Source organism: Rousettus aegyptiacus, unplaced genomic scaffold (genome assembly GCF_014176215.1).
Source record: "Rousettus aegyptiacus isolate mRouAeg1 unplaced genomic scaffold, mRouAeg1.p scaffold_m13_p_6, whole genome shotgun sequence".
In the NCBI taxonomy this organism is placed as follows: Eukaryota; Metazoa; Chordata; class Mammalia; order Chiroptera; family Pteropodidae; genus Rousettus; species Rousettus aegyptiacus.
In genome coordinates, this window is record NW_023416309.1 from 16900861 (window position 1) to 16921875 (window position 21015).

A 21015-nucleotide genomic window follows, 5' to 3' on the forward strand; every position below is an offset into this window, starting at 1 on the left:
AAGCAGGAGGACCTTGTGGTTAGTTCTGAAACTTAGCATTTTGCTTCCCAGAGAGTGCTAAGAAGGAAGCCTCATAACCATGGTCCCCTCAGAAAGCACCTGCCCTGTGCGGTGGGCAGGACCCAATAGTGAGCAGTTTACAGTTAGCACTCTTCCTCACCCTGGGAATGCACTGCGAGCTGCTTGGCTCACGAAAACCATGGTCAGAAGTCCCACAGGGCATTGCCACATCATATCTCTCTTTTACAGAAAATGGTACAAAGGGAAATAGAATATTTAGGTTTCTTACCTTAGCTTTAGTAAGCGGGGGCTGGATTGGCTTTTCACATGCTTCCTCCTCAAATACAGGATAAGATAACATGTTACAAAGGTATATTAGAACTTGCATTCACAACATATTGATGCTTATAACTCATCAATTATGCTCAGAAAGCAAAAGTAATTATAGGCAACCTTGAAATAACTAAGCAAATTTTAACACAATTAACGATTCTCTGGATGAAATGCAGCAGAGATTAGAAATGAATTTATTCACATAAACATTTATTAAGTACTTAATATGTGACAGGCACTGTGCGAGGAGGTGGAGATTCGAAGATGAAAACAAGTGACTCTGCTCTCGGGGAGCCATAATCCACTAGAGAATATGGATATGTCGATAACAAAAGCACTGGCTGAGCTGCTAGAGAGGAGTATAGGGGAGGTATGGGAATATAGGGATCTGTCCCTGCTGAACCATTGGCCACATATGTCTCCAAGATTACAAGATGCAATGCCTCCCAGATGAGTATCGAGGGAACGTGGCCGTCAAGCAGCAACCAGCTCTTGCTGGGGTCTGGAAAGAGGTGAATCAGCATCCTGCCCTTTCATCATTTCCCATGCCTCACAGATTTTGAAGCTGCTGCCAATCAAGAAAGAGGCCCATGTGGATTTCCTCATGATGGCAGCTGAAGAGATAAGAAGTGTGTAGTAAATTTTTTTTTGCAAAAGCAGCCACCATGCTCTCATGTAATCCAATCAAAGTGATTCTGGGGTTGGCTATGTGACTTCCTTTGGCAAAGCTTGCGTTTGCCCTCTCCTGCTGCTCTTGGCATTCTTGCAACCACCACCCCTGATGGGTGAGAAAGGTTGAAACCCAGAGTGACAGTACCAGAGGCACTTCTACTTTATAAAAAAAAGAGACTGAGGTTTCTGAAAGGTTGCATACCAGCCTACAGATGCACAGCCAGCAGTACCTGTAAAAATCAGAGATAATCTATGTCTCCTCCCTGAAGGGCAGGGACCATCTTTTTAGCACTTCTTGTCCTTCCTTACACAGGGTAGGTGCTCAATAAATATTTGCTGTTCATGAACTGAGAAACTATACTCTCTTCTGAGTAGGCCCCAAATCAAAGAATCTCCATAGAAACAATGGTCCTAGGGAACCAGGGAAGCAGAAAAATGCATCCTATAAACAGTCCAAGTGACGGGGACAATCTGGGCAAGTTGTTTACATGCCCAAGGCCCAAATAGTCTAGGCCTTATATTGATATTCCCATAAGAGCAAACGTCCTGCCGAAAGGGTTCTAATGAAGCCTTGCAGATATTTACAGGCCTACATGTAAATTAAAAGTAAGGCAGTAGTGAAGAACACTATCTGGTATTCGGAAGAGCCAAGAAGCCAAGGACAAAGGAGCTAAATGAACCATACAATTTGGGGCCCTTTCTTAGATTAAGAGTGGGAATTCAATATCCAGAGCATAACATTTCTAATTATGAAACAGTTCAAAATATAACTGCCCTTAGGAAGTTGTGGTTGGAGTTGCACAGTTTTGGAGTCAGACCCAATTTATGTCTTGGATCTGCCACTGATCAGCTGTGCAAACTTGGGCAAGTAATTTAACTTCTCTAAGCCTCAGTTTCCCCATCTGTAAAATGGGAATATACCTACTTTTTAGGCTTTCGTGAAAAACTAAAGAAAATCGTATAAAGTAGAGTGGCTGGCACAGAGTCATTGCTCGTTAAATGGCAGTAGCTACAGTGAAGATCATGGATGTATAGAGGCACAGGGCAATACTGCAACCTACCCTGGGCTATTTGTGAGGTCAAACCAATTTCCAACTCCTGGGTTTCCACCTTGTATCTGAGATCCAAGAGCCTGTGTTCCCCTCTCTGGATTCTGTAGTACCAGCTCTAGGCCCACAGGTTGACACTGAACTCCAAGTACTTGAGCCTGCTGACTGCCACCTGGCGCCTGTGACACTGACTGCTTGGTGCCACCTCTCCAAGGCTAGTCTGGCCTGCCTTAAACTCTCAGTGGCATTTTGCCTGGGGCTGGCAAAGCTTGGCAGGAGCAGGCAAGGACACAGAAAGGGGGCAGTGGGGACCATAAGAGATGGTAAGGACATCTCAAACAAAACTGGTTTAGAGGTGCTGTTCATTTCCCAGAGCTGGCAAAATTTTTCACCCTCATGAGTAAAGGAGGAGAAGAGAAAGAAGAGGCATAGGTGATTCAGGGGCCAGAGAGTCTTCAGGTTTATGTATTTAGTGGCCTTCACTCTCCACCGTAACCCAAACAAGAGCCTCAGATTCTGCAAATGAGACTAACACTGAGCTCCCGTTTGGGCAAGTTAGAAACAAGATCAAATGCAATTTTGTCAAAGCCCTGCAGAGTAGGAAGGATGCATCTGGGCTGGACTTTGCAAAGCCTTTCTGAGAGATGATGCAGAGGCCTTTTAAAATGAGGGAAAGTTGCCTGTTGCCCTAGGTGTGCCCAGGCTTCTCACCTGTGGGCAACAGCAGCTCCTTGAGCTTGAACTCCTCCTCCCCACTTTCAGATGCTAATTGGGAACAACCCAAGGACTGACCAGAAAAATGTCCTCACAAGGCAAACAGGCCAGACCATAGCAATGATTGAGATGTTGCTCTGAGTTCTGTCCTCAAGGCAATCCATAAATCCTAGCCCTGTGTTTGTCATTGTGCTTAAACGCACTGCGCCTCAATTTCCCAAACTATAAAAAGGGAGCGACTGTAATTCTTGCTCCAGACAGGCCATCTGCAGCACAGGTTAATTTAAAATGAGCCAGCTACTCAGGAAAATATAATTTATTCTATAAACATTTTCCAGGGTTTGTTCAACAGCCAGAAGAGAAGCAAAATTCTCTCTAAAAGGCAGGAATGAGCTCTGCTTTTTCATAGCAACATAAAATCTGGCCAAGGCTTCTTTAGAAAGGAAAAGGCGCACTCCTGTGTTCAGCACACATTCGTGCCTTCACCGCAAAATCCTCTAAGAAGTGACTAACCAGAGGGGTTATGTGACCGATCTCTTGGGTTCCCCTTGGTCAGGACCTAACTGGTGTAGGTAAGAATTAACCTGCACAGAGAGTTAGAGGCCAAATCTGAGGGACACCTCCTGCCTTGTCCCATAACGTGTCCCTGTTATGCTCTTGGTCTGGGGTTTTTCTCCTGTAAAACTGACCCCAACATAGCTCCCCGATGAGAAAGAGTAGGCTGAGCAGGCCATGGCGCTTGTGACAATAAGAAGTCAGAGAAAAGCTAGGGGAGATCTTACGCATGCTCGCTGGCAGGTCTGCCCCATGGTGGGAGTACGACTGCTGTGCCTGGGTCCTTTCTTCTCTCTGTTTTCAGCAGCAGGGGCTGGGAATCCTGGAGGAAAGCAAAGCCCAGAGGAGGCAGTGTCAGGGCTTCATCAGCCTCGCTCATATCTTCACCCATTGGGAGCCTGAACACCAGATACTGAGGACCACGGGTGGGGAGTAGAGGAGACCCCTGTTTCCAGAAGGATCTGTAATCTCAAGTAAAATGTCATGAGGTTTCAAGGTTTCTAGCAAGACATTACTCTTTTTTATTTAATTTAATTTAATTTTATTAGTTTCAAGTATACAGTACATTGGTTAGACATCTATATAGTTTAATAAACAATCCCCCTAATTGCTCTTTCTCTCTTCTGGATCTCCATCTAGCCATTCTGTTAATGCTAACTGCATTCCCTAGAGAATGAGGTGAAGGGTTAAAGAAGTACAAATTAGTAGTTGATAGATGATCACGTGGATGGGGAGCACACTAGGACATTATTGTTGAAGAAATTCCCTGGAGCCTGTCTGAAGGTGGTGCCTCATTACCCACTAAAGCCTCCTCTGCTTAAAATGATGTCTAAAAAGGGGTAGTACTTTGGGGAGGAAATCAAATAGAAATGGAAATTAGGTTATCTGATCATAAATTCCTAACAGGGCAGGTCAAGGCCAGGTAGTCCAGCCCCAGGCCTACAACTTCCTTAGTGAAAGATTTTAAACCAGCCCTGTCCATTGTTCTTGTGCATCTAGATTAAGGCACCTTTGAAATACCAGAAGCAATACTCCTCCAGGGAGCATTAACCCTCACAGAGCACACAATCTTGTTGACTATCCTGTAATCCAATCCTTATCTTGCTTTCTCCAGTCCTCCATATGTTCCCTCCTTAATTTCGAATGCATAAAAGAAGCTGCAAAACTGTTATTCCTTGGAGCATTTGAGACCTTGCTCCCTGGTATATGCTGTCAGTTTGGCTCAACTAAACTCTCGTAAAAATTCCAAAAAAGTAGACATTAGCCAAGACAGTTTCGGAAGGCCAAAATTTCAGAGGTATGATCTTCGTCACAGAGTCATTCTTTCCACCTAATTGAAACAGGATAGGGAGGCTCTCTGAGTAAAAACGTCTTTTCTTTTTTAAAATTATTTTTATTTTTATTTCTTTTTAGGCAAGGCAAACCCTTGGTTGACCTCACAGATTGCAAGGACCTTGTCAGTTTACAATCCTTTATTATTTTTTTATTTTTTATGCCTACAGCACCTGGTCTTAGGTGGTCTCCCATCCAAGTACTAACTAGGCCCGGCACTGCTTAGCTTCTAAGATCAGACAGGACTAGGCTTGTTAAAAATTTCTTTTCTAATTATAAAAGCAATGTGAACTTATTACCAAAGAAGTCAGAAAATACAGGCTCATAATTTAAAAATTAAAATCACCTTTACGATCGTAGAAGTAAGGTCTGTTAACATTTTGGTATATATAATCCTTCCTGATATTTTTCTCCAGATAATGCAAAAATGGAACCGTGCTCTTTCTAAATGTACTTTTAAATTTTTTTCTTTTAAAATCTACAAATTATCTATGGAATACTATATTATAAAAATCTTTTCATGTCAATAAATTTAGATCCTATTAATTTTACTGATTATACTGGATAGAGACTATAATTCATATATAGAAAAGCTAACTCAAGAGTCCCTATTCAATAAATGTCAGATATCTTATGTCAAAATTCATTGGAATTTTATTAAGTCTCTACCATATCCTGAGCAGCTCACAGATGTTATGTGATTTGCCTAACAATTAGTGTGTTGCAGCAAATCCTCCCTAGTGTTTAAGGACTTTTCAGCTCTAAGAGAGTAAGCCAAGAATCCAGCCTTCTAACACTGGCATAATGCTGGGCACCCAGCCACAGAATCCCAATAGCCCGGGCTGGGTGAATTCCACCAGTTGGTCTTGGCAGGATACCTGTCACCCCTAACATCCCAAACCCTCTCTGGTCCAGCTCAAAGGCATAAACAAAATTTTCAGGGGGTTTTGTTATTTGTTTACATAAACAAAATTTGATTTAAAGCTCACACGTAACCTTTTCATTCCAAGGGGTTCTGAAAGACACAGAACTTGGCTGTTATATATCCTTCAGAGAACTTATAAATATCGGTTCTGGTCTTCCATTTACTTGTAATCTCACACCCTCTGCAATCAGAGGAAAATCTCCCAGGGTGCAGGGACATAGTAGCCTAGAGGTCAACACAGGCCTTGAACATAGCCTCCAGCTGCTTAGTTTGAATCCCAACTCAGCCACAGAATAGCTTTGACTCTGAAAAGTTACGTAAACTGCAACTTCAGTTTCCTCAACTGTAAAATGGGGATAATAACAATAACACAGTAGAGCCATATAGGAATATGAGGTGTGTGAATGTAAACAGAACACTTAGAATAGTGCTTGCCACCTGGTGAGTACTCAACGTATGTTTCCTAACAATTATTATTGTTGACTGATTACTGATTTACTGAAATTCCAAACAATTGTGAAAGCAAAAAGGGCTCTTATGAAGTGCCATAGTTGCTAATTGAAGGTATAACCTATTCAGAGATGGTTTAAAACAGTGGCTGGTCCACAAGAAGTGCATTTTGTTGGAGGGAAGACAGTATCAGAAGTTTTATTTATGACTTCTTAAATTCTCACCCTGTAACTTTTGTTAGCTATTCTTTATAATGTATACATTATTTTAGTATATTACTAAATCAAGCTATAATTAGTATATTTTTAAATCAAGCTATAATTCACATACCAAAAGAGTCACCTTTTAAAGTATGCATATAATTCAGTGGTTTTTAGTTTATTCATAAGGTTGTGCAACCATCTCTACTATCTAATTCCAAAACATTTTCATCACCCCCCAAAAGAAACCCTGTACCTATCAACAGTCATTTCCCCACTTGCTCCTCCTTCCACTCCCTTATCTACTTTATTTCACTATGGATTTACCTATTCTGGACATTGCATATATGTGGAACCATAAATGTATATACATAATTCTGCACCTGCCCAGTGAGACACCTCCCACCTGACCCGCTCCGTGTGTGGACTTTTGTACTGACTCCCTCAGAAAAGGAGTAGTGGACATCACCTTGCTACCAATCGGTGGTTCCCATCTTAGAGCCTTGCAGGCAGACTGGGGCCAAATGCGGCCTGCAGCAGTCTTTGAATCTGAAGGTTTAATAGAATCTTGGAAAACAGCTGATGGGTGTTGCAGATTAAGTAATACAGATTAAGATCCTGGCATATAGTAAGTACTTAATAAGTGACAACTATAGGTACTAAATAAACAGCTACTAGTATTATTAGAGCTGTGTTTTAATTTATCTACACTTATCAACTGATAGTGAGTAAGAGATGATTCTAACCCTGAGAAGCTCAGGTGAGGGTATCAGGCTGCTAAATAAAGCCTCATTAGGAAACATAAAAAAAAACCTCTGTAATTCTCAAAGGAGGACTTATGTAAATGTCCATTCAACAAGTATTTATTTGGTACCAACTGTGTGCCAATCTCAGTATTAGATGTTAGGAGTCCTAAGACAGACATAGTACCTTGTAGAGCTTAAAACAATTAAAGAACAATATAGTGCATTGTGATGGGAGAAGATTGGGGAACTACATTATGAGCTGTATATGTTTGGGAACCCAAGAAGGCTTGTCAGAGTAAGAACACCAGCCATTGGCTCATGGCCCAGAATCTTGGGTTGGATAAAGATTGGAGCCCTGGCATTCACCTTCTGTTCTGCTCACTGTACACATGGTAGAAGTTGCAACTGTGGACATGCCTCTCTGTAACTATTCCCTTGGGAGTTCCTACCCACAACGACCTGGGTTTGGCCAGTGACTTGCTTTGGCCATTTGGACGACAGCAAACGTGTCACAAGAAAAAACTAGAAAAGTGCTTATGCATGGGGGACTTACTCTCTCTTGCTGCTCTTGGGACCTCTGCCACTGCTGCCATGGGAAGAAGTCCCAGATAGCCTGCTGGATGATAAGAAGTACAATGGGTCCAAAATGAGCCTCTCAGCTGAACATCTTAGGCCAGCCAGCCCCCAGCCATCCAGGGAGCTGACAGAGATGCAGAAGTGAGCCTGAGACCAGCTGTGCCTGGCTCAGATCTGTGGAACCACTGTGACACTATGATTTATAATGAAAAATATATATTTGGTCTTTGTTCCCATTCCTAGCACACAGCTTCTAAAATCCTTGTGATTTGTTAAGTGACAAGAGCAATGAGAGAATCTTTACATTATCATTGTTATATATCTATATGTATTATATTATATTATATTATTATTTTGTCCTTACATAGCTCCAGTTCCTAAAATAATTCCAGTGTGATAAAGGCGAAAGAAGTGTCTTGTTATTCATAACTAGCCCTTTTCTTTCTTTCTTTTTCTTTCTTTCATCCTTTTTTTTTTTTTTTTACTTAAGTGAAATTGATATAAAACCTTATATAAGTTTCAGGTGTACGACATTATAATTTGACATCTGTATACACTACAAAGTGATCACCACCAAAAGTCTAGTCACCATCCATTACCACAGAAGTGATCCCCTCATCCATTTGGCCCCCCCTTTTCTCTTGTAACCACTAATTTGTTCATTATATCTATGAGTTTGTTTCTCACTTTTTCTTTTCAGATTCCACATAAATGAAATCATATGGTATTTGTCTTTCTCCTGACTTATTTCACTTAGCTTAATACTCTCAAGATTCATCCATGTTTTAAATGGCAAGATTTTCTTTCTTTTCTTTTCTTTTTTTTTTTTTTTGTCTGAGTAGTATTCCATCTAGGCCCCTGGTCCACCACTTGTTACCTAGATGTTCTCAGGAATGATGCTTAACCTCGCCAAGCCTCAGTGTCACCTGAGAACAATCACTCTCCTTTCTGCCTCCCAGGATCATTGTGAAGATCACACACAGCTACTTTTATCCCTGAAGGGAGCTATTAGCATGACCTGAATGGAATCTGGCAGTAATGAGACTTTGTTGCACACTAATCATTAATAATGCCACAAGAACTAAGAGCTACAGTGACAGAGCACTAACTGTGCATTGAGTTTCTTGTATATTTTCTCATTCTATCCTGGTAACACCATTACAAAGGGGATACTATGATCCTATTTTATAGATGAGATGCTGACATTCAGAGTGGTACTGGAGCTTGCCCAAGGTCACACAGCAGGACATGGGTAGACAAGCATGGGCTCAGATCTTATGGACTCCAGAGTCCATTTTTTTCCCCACTGCACATGCTGTCTCTCCTCCAGAGTCTGCGTAATGTTATCCATTCCTTCTAGAGCCTCAGCTCCAGAATGCTGGAGTGGGGTGAACCACATGCTGCCTCTTCAAGGAGAGACTATAGATGCCCAGCTACTCACTAGTATTCAAAGCGGTTCATCAACAAAGTCCACATGCATTCATGCCTTCTTTTCTGATACCCAGCCAGCTTCCCGAGTATAGTTCAAACACTATTCTGGATCACCAAAGCAACCTTACAGAGAATACATTTTACAACTTTCCCATTGGCACTTATTTCTTAAAGTCCCCATGGATTCGTTACATAACAAGAGAAGATTGAGCTATCACCCCTTCTTCTGTAGCTCACTATCTGCCGTTACCCAGGAGACAGAACTAGAGGGGAATAAGGAGCCCTCCAGACTGATCCAGAGCACTTTGAAGGTCATTTACAGCAGCTTTGCTTTTTCTCAAAAAACTGCTTGGTCTAGAATTTATATAGAAATTGGTGGCGTTTCCACTGGCCTGCCACAGTTCCATTTTGTATGCACACCCTACTTCATGTTGGGAGCTTGCATTCTCCTGTCACTCCATTACCCTGGGAGCCCATTGGTCCTCTCTCTGGAACTCACACAGATCTCTCTAGAACTCTCTCCTCCAAATCTAAAGCATCTGTATAAACCAAGTGCTGTCTTTTCCCCAAAAGCTGGCACAGGCACCATCGTAACACAATTTCAAAATAGATACTTCATTTCTCATGTCATTTACCTAAATTTAGAGATCCTGATTTCCAGCATTTTAATAACAGAAATATTCAAAATTCATTTGCATCTGCTAATGGCTGGACTCCTTGTTCATTTCCAGCTATGCTTTATTTGTATTGGTTTAATGCCTTTTTCAGAGAGCATGCACTCCCTAATCAATCGACTTCCAATCTTTCCTTTAAGCCAGGGGTCCCCAACCCCTGGGCCATAGACCAGTACTGGTCTGTGGCCCATTAGGAACCAGACCACACAGCAGGAGGTGAGCAGCAGGTGGGCAAGCAAAGCTTCGTCTGTATTTGCAGCCACTCCCCAAGGCTAGCATCACCACCTCAGCTCCACTTCAGATCATCTGGCATTATTAGATTCTCATAGAAGCACCAGTCCCTGCTGCCAAAAACGTTGGAGACCATGCCTTAAGCAACTTACTTGGAGGTAATTATAACTGGCATTTATCAAGTGCTTATTATTTGTCAGGCACTACTAAAACTCAAGACATTAATTTATAAGAACGTCTCCATAAGTAATATCATCTCATATTATGGATAAAGAAACTGACACTCAGAGAGGTCAAGTAACTTTCCAAAGTCATACAGCTGGCAAGTAGCAAAGCTGAGATTTGAAATCAGGCTGGCTCCAGCTCCTGTACTCTCAATCTCTGTACTACTCCCTCACCCAACAGCATAGCATCAATTCGGACACCAAGGTTAATAGAGAAGGGCAAATAAATAATCAGAGAAAAGAGGCCTTTATAACTTATTGAACTATGATAAACACCAGCACAAAATTTGCCTTTAAAAATAAATCATACTAAACAGTAGCCTAGTTGCTTTAAACAAAAGACCTAATTGGTGGCTAGATGTAGAGCCAAAGGAGAGAAAGAGTAATCGGGGAAATCGTCTAACCAATGTACTGTACACTTGAAACTATTCATAAAATAAAATTAGATTAGATTAGATTAGATTAGATTAGATTAGATTAAAAGGACCTAACTGGAGTGAGTCTTTGTCCAATTCCAAATCACCATGTAACCCTGGGAAAGTGTTCATCTCCAGGCCTCGTCAGTAAAGAAAGTGGGTTTAAACTCCAGGATCCACCTTTTGAGATCATGTGACTTGGGTTTCTCTTTATTCATTTTCTTTTACAGAGGGCAAGAAGCTACCTCATGCAAAAGGCCAGGGGGGCTGCCTCAGGGAAGAGGAATATCACTGTGGCTTAGCCACCCACTCACTTACCTTGAGATGACTTGAGACACCTCTGCTGGCTCCTTACTTGGTCTCACTCTCATTTTCCCAATGTGCTATCCTTGCAACTCAACTGTAGATTCTTGGCACAAAGTAGATGTTGGTGGGTGTTGGGTCTTTTCTTCCTCAGGAACAATGCTCTGAGTAACAATTCTTCAGTTGGTTAGTTGGAGTCCTGAGAACAGAAAGGGACAAAAGGTGCATTTTTTTTTTCCTATATAAAGAGCCACCAAAGGACTGGAAAGGGTAGAGCCTGCATTAGCATCCTGTGAAGGAAGGGCACAGGTCTCGAGTTCCCAGAAGAGAGTATGTTACTGCAATTTTGTTGGCAGGTGTGGGGCACTTGGATGCCCTTGAATTCAGACACTGCTTTGGTGTTATGAAGTTCTTTGTCCACTGGCACCTCGCAGAAACTTTGGATTGGGGGCAGGACAGGTATGGTGACAATGGTGAAGAGGGTAAGAAAGATGATGATGACAATGTTAGCTCATGTGCATTGAGCCCTCATGTGTGCCAGGCACTGTACTAAAATATTCTCTCGCATGGGCTCCAGAAGATTCCCAACGTCAGAAAGTGGAAACCATTTCCTTATGCCCAGGGAGGCCAAAGTTTAGCAAAGCCAAGTCACATGCTCATGGAAATGCAGCAGTAGCAGAGTCAGGTTTTGAACTCGGTTCTCTCCCATCCTGTGGCTTTAGCCCTTTATTTTATGGGTGCAGTAGCTGAGGCTTAGAGTTAGCAAGTAGCTCAGAGCTAGTAACACCAACTCAGGTTTTATAGTCTAGAGAAATGAAATGCCCAAGTTGGTAGAAAAAAATAGGGAAGTTGCTAGACAGCTGGGGTAGACCCGAGCCAAAAGTCCCAGTGAATGTTCCTGGCCACCTCCTTTCTTCCTCCCCACTTCCTGAGGTACTTCCCTAAGGACAAAAATCCCTGTTCTTCCACTCTCTTCCACAGTCCTGGGGGTGACTCACCACCGTTCCCCCACCCAACCACCTCATCTCTTTTTCACTGTTCTTAAATCCTGCCCTCGTGGAGCTTACAGTCTCTCGGGGAGAGAGATATGAATTCAGAAATTACATGAATTAACAATTATGAACTGAATAGTGTGTGATAATTATCATGAAGTATAGGGAGCCATGACATCTAATCCTGGGGCTTCATGGAAGGCTTCCCAGAGGAAGTGACTTTGGATCTGGAATGCATTGTTCTGAGTCAGTGTTTTCTTTGGAGGCCCCTAAGGCAGGGACAAATGAGCCTGGATAAAAGAGGAGGAAGTAGTAGGAAATGAGGAGGATGTGCCCTAACATTTATTAATTTGCCCCCTCCAGTAATTTGGGCCATACTGAGAGTGGGCTGGCTTGAGTCTCTATCCTCCAGGCAACGGTTCTCAAAGTGGTCCCTGACAGTGGCAACAACATTACCTGGGAACTTGTTACCAAGGCACATTCTCAGGCCCCACCCTAGACCTACCGAACTGCAAACTTTGGGGTGAAGCCAACAATCTGGGCTTATCAAGCCCTCCTGAACATTCTGCAACCAGCTAAAGTTGAGAAACATATTCTAGATTCTTATAGTCAAGTGGATTCACTCATCAAAAATATAATAAAAAAGATCCCAGTGTTCTCTCATTCTCTCTTGTTCTCCATATGGAAGAGAAATTCATAAATGACTTTCTGAGAAAAGACCTAATAGGGGCCTGCATTTGTAGAGGGACATGGGACAAGTTATTTGACGGGATGGGGGATAAAATACAATGATTTTAGGGATGTGGTTCCATAATGTAGTGGTTAACACATCTGCTTTACAAGCAGAAGGTCCTGGATTTGTGCCCCAGTGGAGTCACAGTCCCTGGTCTATGGCTATGCCACCCTGAACAAGCCCAATGTCTGATCTTGGACGCTAAGCAGTGTCAGGCCTGGTGAGCACTTGGATGAGAGACAATCTAGGAGGACCAGGTGCTGTAGTCATAAGTAATAAAAAATATTTCAAAAAATACAATGATTTTAGCGATTCAGAGATTAATTGCTCAAGGGTTGAGACTCTAGGAGCTAAAAGCATATTCTATAAGCGTTGAAAGGAACTAAGCACATGATATTCCACTCCCTCCCGCATCGAAAACTAGACCCAGTAGGTAGTACCTTGCCCTTCAAAGCAGCCTTTTCCAGTGTTGGCTGGTTATGTCTAAGAAATCTGCTTTCCTCTGATTTCCTTCCATTGGCCTTGGTTCTCAGGATTCTTGAAGAAAATCTTCCTCCTTCCCCACAGCCTCCCAAGGGTGACAATCACACTTATCTGCAGTTCCTCATGAAGAGACAATCACTGACCGACCAAAGTATAAGAGAAGACCCTGGATTTTTAAATGCCTTTTTTAAAGCAAGGTGAACATCATAGAAACTTCAAGCACATGTGCCCTTCAGCTGAGCCTGCTGATATGCGGGCAGCTTTGCAGATTAGTTCACACTCTGAAGAAAGTTAAGTCAAGGTCACAAGGATCTGATCCTAACTTTGACCCAAGCCTCCCTGGCTAACTGACACCTCTCCTACATGGTTTCTATTAAGTCCTGCCTTCAAGGTTTGGCTGGTGAGGAAGATATTTTGTTAGACTCTATTTAAACTGTCAATGCTTTTCATCTGTATTAACTACTTCACAACACAAGATCTGCTTAGCTCCTGAAGGAAATAACCCTCAGAACATGTTTCTTGTGTCATCCAACAGACTGTATGTTTATGCACACATTTTTTCGACCTTTCTGCATAACTAATCTCAGTCTACCCTCCTTAGTCTACCTGCAATCGGGCAATATTCAATTTCTTCTTCGATTGAAAAACTAAAGTCAACCTTAGACAAGTTCTACTCCAAAGAACATGCTTAAAAAAAAAAAAAAAAAAAGACTCAACTCAGAGAAAACACAATGAGGCAAAGTATAAAAGAGCAGCTTAAATTCTCACTCAAATTTGTATTCTCATGCTCTCCCACCATCCCCTCTCAACACAAAGAAGAGGTCAAAGAGGTGATTAGCCCATTTCTGAGACTGCCAGACCGAAGACCGAAGAAATGCAACACAGGAACATGCCTCTCAGCCTCCTCATCTCACAATCAGTCAGTGTTCCCCAGGTCTGGGAAGGCTCTTGGAGACACCACATCTGGAAATGACATCAGCCCTTGAGTGATAACAGGGAACCTAATCAACCAAATCAAATCATCAAAAGAAACTTACTATGACTGAGGCTGTGACATTTCTTGCTGTAAAGATGGCTTTGGAGAGTCACAGAGAGATAAAAGCTCACTCCTCGGAGGCTAGAATCGCCTCTCTATGTTCTTGATGATGTCAGACGAAAATGTGACCACATGCTCTTAAACTGGCTTTCCACCAACAGAGAGAGAGCTCATCTGCCCACCACCTTGTAACAACTGGAGCCAAATCTGTTTCATTTTTTCAAAAAAAAAAAAAAAAACAAAAAGACTCCTTCCTACCACAACAGTCCATTGAATTCAAGCCTCTTCACAGAGGAAGCAAAGACTTCCTAATCTCAAGCAAAAAATGCCAGCTATGTGCTCCCACAGGGTTCTAGTCCGCTGGAGGCTCAGGGCATCAGGGCTATCACAATAACTTCCCAGCTGATCTACAAGTCAATTCTCCTTTGTGCAAAACTTTAGACGCTATCCAATAGTTCTGATCCAAGCTTCAATCTCAAGACAATCCGCCCTGTCCTTGCCCCAGAAGAATTCCCTGACCTCACAGGCAGACTCAGAAATCTAGATAGACTAGAATCTGCGGCCCAGAGACTAACCACATACCTCCAGCTCTTTTTGAGAGGAGAGATTTCTAGTTTGCTCCAGTGAGTGCTGCCTTCTATGTACCAGACACAGGAGGCAAAGAATATGAGTAAGAGGAGGTGGGTGGGGGGCAGATGCGAGGGATAGAGCACAACTATGAATCCCTCAAAGAGCCAATAGACAAAAACAGATTAAACACACATGTACCCAAGATAAGTGAGCCAAGCAGTAATGTGAGCAGAAGTACTTTATAGTAGGTGCTTTAGGTGTCAGAGGAAATGTGGGGTGGTTTTGAGAACATGGATATGACCTGGGATGCCAGCTAACCTGTCGGTTTCCCTGGGAAATGTCAATCTCCTTTCTCTGCCCCCTCAGCCCTAATCTCACCATCATATTTATTTTTGTGCCCAGCCCTGTCTTCTGTCCTTCCACAGTTTCACTATAAAGCAAACTTTTTATCAGCACTGGGATACTTTGTGAATAACATTTGATTTAGGCTTATAAGGCGTTATAAAGAAACAAAAAGTGATATAAATCATAATTATTATAAGTAAAAAAAGGGTTCTATAGAAAGCAATCTCACAAGGTAATCTGACCATAAATTCCTAACTGGGCAGGTCATGGTGGGTAGTCACACCCCAGGCCTACAACTTCCTTAATGAAAGGCTTTAAGCCAGCCCTGTCCATTGAGTTTGTGCATCTAGGTTAACACACTTTTGAAACGCCAGAGGCAATACCCTTCCAAGAGGGTATTAACCCTCAAGAGAACACATAATCTTGTTAACTATCCTATAATCCAATCCTTATCTTGTTTTCTCCAATCTTCCATATGTCCCCTCCTTAATTTCAAATGCATAAAAGAAGCTGCAAAACCGTTATTCTCTGGAGACTTTGAGACTTTGCTCCTTAGCTTACATCATCAGTTTGGCTCAAATGAACTCTTATGAAAATTCTCTACAAGTTTAAACATTTCTTATGTTAACATTGTTAAACCAAAAAAGCTAGAAAAAGAGTAACGTGTAAAATAGAATTCCATTTTATTACCACTGTCACAAACAAAACAACTATATCTATGTGTGTCAATTGTGCCATATGAAATGTCTGTTTTCATAGGTGAAAAATTATGTAGTTTAGAGAAGAGTTATTGAAAATCTGGTCCTGCCTCTTCCTGCATATAACCTGAGATAACACTCCTTACCCCTTCAATAGGAGCAAGAATATTTCAGACCTCAGTACAGGTGTCCATGGACTAACATCGAGCATAAGTCTGGTTTAGGTAATGAGCTAGGAAAGCAGATGAGGCCTGACTAGCCTCTGGCATCACTCACCCATCCCAAGGTCTGGTAGATGATAATCCAGTGAGATGTTTCCTCCAGAAAGTGCTTCTCCCTAAGAGACTAAAGGCCAGTCCCTAAAACCCTGACCAAGGGAAATACCCAGGATTAACAGGTATGCTTAACTGTGGATTTGGGGGGCCCAGGACTCTCCATCCTAGAGTTCTACCTCTCTCTGACCCAATACACATTCCAAGAGAGAGTAGTGGGTAATCCTTGGGTGACTTATAAATTCACCAGGCAAAACTAACTAGGTATCTGAGGAACAAAACTATCTGAAAAGAACATCAATGAACATGGCAACACATAACATTTGAATCAGAAATATTAGAAGCGGCAGACTGAGAATATAAAATAAGGATGATAGTTAACCTAATGAGATGAAGGAGAATAACACAAAATAAGATTTAAATTATAAAAAGCTAGGAAGATTATATATGAAAAACATAATCTAGGTAGTTGAAAAAATAACATAATAGAAAATTGGGCAAATATCTTTTTCTAGGTAGAATGCAAAATAACACAAGCCATTAAAGAAAAAAATAATAAATTAGACTTCATCAAAATTAAAAACACTTTCTCTTTGAAATACACCGTTAGGAAAGTAAAAGGCAAAAACATAATAGATTGGGCATATCTATTAGAATGGATACAGTTAAAGAAGTAATTGCGAAATTGGAAGATCAAAGTTAGGAATTCTCACAGTAAGCAGTGTGGAGAGAAAAAGAAATAGAAAAGTCAAACAGTATGGAGGATAGAAATAGAAGTGTTAATGTCTAGATAAAAGGAGTTATAGAAGTAGAGAAAAATAAAAAGAAAAATAGAAAGCTTTTGAAGTAAAAACAATGACCTCAAATTGAAAGAAGCGCAGTGTACCAAACAAGAGGTATAAGGGAAAATCTACCCCACATTATAAAATATCATAAACAAAGAAAATTCTAAAGGCTTCTAGAGAGCAGACCACCCAAAAAGGAACAAGAATCAGATAGACGTTAGACTTCTCAACGGCAACAATGAGGTAAGGAAACAATGAAGTAATATGTCTAATGAGTTTAAGGAAAAGATTCTCGAATCTAGAATTTTATATCCAACAAAATTATCACTCGAATATAAGGGTATAATAATATTTTCAGGCATATAAATACTCAGTTTGCCAATAAAGACTCTCCTTGAAAAGACTTTTGGAGAAAATAGTCAAATAAGTGAAAGTTTATACATAATAACACAGTAGTAAAATTGTAGACAATGTCAACATGATGCTCTGTAGGGCTAGGAGAGACGAACATCCATGGAACCATGCTCAAATACTTGCCTTCTGTGGGAGAAGATATATCTTATCAACCTACCACCCCCAGGCCCCCAAAAAAGGGAAGAAAGGGAAAAAAGGAAAATTTTAGAGGAGATTTTAACATATTTTAAGAGGAAATTTAAACACATTTCTCTCTGTTGTGAGATCAAACACACAAAATCAAAAAAGATTTTTTTAATGGAAAACATTAAAGAAGACCTAAATCAATAGAGAGACATTCCCATGTTAAAGGCTGGGAAGAAAAAACTTCTTAAAGAGATCATTGCCCTCCAGCCCCCACCAAATCAATCTACAGATGCAATGCAACATCGATACAATTACCAATAGGGTTTGTTGTTTTTGTTTTTGTGGAATTGGTAAGCTGTCATGTCATCAGTGGAAAAAGGAGGGACTGTTTAGGAAACAGCTTGCAAAACTATATGCGGAGGAATGAAATTCTTTTCTAACTCAAACCACAGAGAAAAATCATCTCCATTGGACTAAGAACTAAATATCAATAACAAAACTAAAAATTTTTAGAAGACAATACTGTTAAAATCTTCCTAATCTTGAGGGTAAGGAAGGTTAGTTAAAGAAGACACACACACACACAAAAATGCTTACTTTTTCAAAAAGATTGAGAATCTTGACAATATTAAGTTAAGAACTACGTTAATCAAACCTTAAGGAAAATGAAAACATGAGCTGTAAATGAGAAGATATTCGAAATGCCTAAAGTTGACAAAGGACTGGATCCATAATATATAAAGAACTCCTATAATTCAACAAAAAAGGAATAACTAGCTCAATCTAAATATTGGCAAAAGCCATGAACAAAGAATGTCACAGAAGAAGGAAAACAATTAAGTGAATTCCATACATTGACCTCAAGTTAATAGTGTTTTGGAGAATCAAAGAGGAAGGGACAGTTCCGTACATCAGCCAAAACAGAGAGAAAGGTAGCAGCTGCAGCAATTTTGAGAGCAGTTGAGATGAGTGAGAAGCCAGCTAGACCAGGAATTAGAGGAGTAACTGGAGGACACAGCATTTTTTTCAGAAATTGTTGAAATAGTAGGGTGGAAAATAGGCCTTTCTGCAGTATGTGGGATGGAGGAGTGAACCATTTTATTTGAGAATTAAACTTGGGAACATCTAGTTAATCTTAGAACACACTTTGGGAAAGGCCACTCTAGACCATGCTACCTACCATAGCAGTGACTCAATAGAAACTGGGCCACATATAGACTTATGATGTGAATGACTCCCCCTGGAATTGTCCTTGTAGTATTAGTGCATACCTGCTCTTTAGGCCAATCCCCTAAACCATTGCCAGTGATCTACCTTTCTTCCTATCTCTTTTTCCTTTTCATATTTTAAAAATACAACAGCAACAACAACCAAGATTTTAAAGTACTTCACTTTCTCCCAGCTTGCTTTTTTCCCTGGCTGGACCAGAAAAGAATTCAACTCTTCTACTCTAATTTCCCCTCCTAGTTCACTCCATATACGAGCTACTAAATCTCTCTATTATTATGCAACTTCTCTCAAGACCTCTCCTTCCTCTTAGAAAATTTGGTTCACCAAGAGTTTCAACTGTGAAACAGCAAGAGAGGAAATATCAAGAGAGCAGTTTGGAGGGATGTGGGAATGAGAAATTCATTTCCCCTAATTGCCATTCATTAGCCATCCATATGTCTGGAAAATGGTCTTGGAAGGACCTCAATGTTGATGTTCAAGTTGCTCATACCAATGATAAGATGGGCCCCCTAAAAACAGCAACAACTGTAACACGACCACCTTACATGTGCGCACGCGGCTTATAGCTTATCCACATGTCTATATATGTAGCTTGTGTAGTTCACAAAACTTTGTTAGGCTCTTATATTACTGTCCTTTCTCACATAAGGCAATGTAAGCCTAGGAAGCATGTCCAGTTCTTCTAAGTATAAACCACACTGGCTTTCTGCCATCGAAGTTGCTATTCCTAAATAAGTGTCAAGTCTATTAGGACATTTCAATCAGAGGTTATTAACTTGGGCTCCAAGGGGAAACCCCTCCTTGGATGGAGCCTATAATTATCTTTGGGAAAAAGTTATTCTTTTACTTTCAATCACCTCTAATTGAAATTTAGCATTTCCTTTGATTATGAATGTGGGCAACAATAGTGCCACAGCTACTGTGACTTTGTCTTCAGTAGAAATCACAGACGTTTTCATATCTGTGTTGTTGCAAATGTCTCAAAAAACTGTTTTTATATATCAGGACTTCAAATTTATGGTTATTATTAGGTTCTTACTGAACTTTGTTATAGAATGCATTACAAACTAAGCACATATATTACTATAGCACCACTTTAATATTCTAATAACCATAATTCAATACCATTGGCTTCCTTTGTAATCCTATGCATTTTATGCATTTAAAAACATTATTCTGTGAGAAGATCCATAGGTTTCACATAAGGGTTTATGGTGTATATGCACACACGAACATGCATGTGTGCGTACACACACACTCACACACACACACACACACACACACAGAGTGAGAGCTCTGGATCAAAAGGATGCAGGACATGGTTAGGAACTGTGTCTTCATCTTGTTTCTGATTACCATGTTATATTGAAAATATTTTATATATCATTCCTTCCTTGCTAGCCTATGAGTTCTTACAAAGCAGAAATAGTGTCTATATTTCTTTCTTTGGGTCCTCAGTGCTTAGAACAGAACTTGGCATTCATTCAACTGTCATTTATAGAATATCTAGTGTGTATAAGGCTAAAGTCTCATTGGGTGAGGTAGAAGAATGGAGAGATTTAAAGAAGAGCAATAATACATTCATGTGCTTGTTTGAGCATTCATTCATTCATTCAGTCATTCAATTAGAGAACTGTCCAATAGCTACTCAATGCCAGCCACTGTGGTAGGATCTGTGGATAATAGAAAAAATGAGACCTATGCCTTTATTTTCATAGAGCACCCAATCAGCTGACGGGAAGAAGAGAAAACAAGATTTCTGAAGATAGACAAATTAGAATGTGGTAATTTGTTCCACAGAGTCCGAGTCATAGGGAAAATGTAGTACTTAAATCTATGTTCGTCAGCTCTTTCTAGCCAAAAAGTTACAGAGAGTAAGTAACCATAGGACTAGATGCAGATGAAGATGTAGATGATGGTGCTCTTCCCAACAGAAAAAGTCTGTGGGGTTTGCATGAGGAATGATTACCTTGTCGTGTGGCTGCTGGTCTTGTCTAGTAAACTTTGAGATGTTAGCCCTCCATCGCCCCAGGTGTTTTAGGGGCCAACCTGTCCAAAGACAGCAAGAGTCTGTCCTCTCTGCAGTTCCATTATAGTTCAAGGATTCTGTGATGCTATCAATTGGTCAGAATGCAAGGTTGCCTGGATACCTTGGGGCTTATTCTTCTTGTGAGAGACCAGAACTAAAAGTTAAGTAGGCTAGGCAACCTCCTCATTTTGCCTAACGTGCTGAGAAAGCCGGTCATGGGAGAACATGGTGGTGCAACTACCTGAATCTCTGGGCCAGATCATCTGTCCAGGCAGCTGGCAAAGGGAAGTACCTCCAGCAGAATCAGGGGAAAGATACACAGGGAGCTAGAGGTGTCTTACCAAGGAATGAGAGGACTGGGGAAAGATAACAAAAACAATAAGGTTTGGGATTTACTAAGACAAAATCCGATCGGGTGAAACAGCTCTTCAAAGAAGCATAACCTCAAAATACAAAAAGATAAATTTAATA

The 21015-nt window shown here is 40.9% G+C and overlaps 1 long non-coding RNA gene across 1 annotated transcript; it reads right to left on the reverse strand.

The window, feature by feature from the left end:
• Positions 1 to 289: 289 nt before the first annotated feature.
• Positions 290 to 14280, reverse strand: LOC118604015. The gene is made up of 4 exons (XR_004951612.1): positions 14077 to 14280; positions 10847 to 11030; positions 3551 to 3645; positions 290 to 337 (listed from the first exon to the last, which is right to left on the reverse strand). It is a non-coding gene; the product is annotated as an uncharacterized LOC118604015 (long non-coding RNA).
• Between the last annotated feature and the right edge of the window lie 6735 nt (positions 14281 to 21015).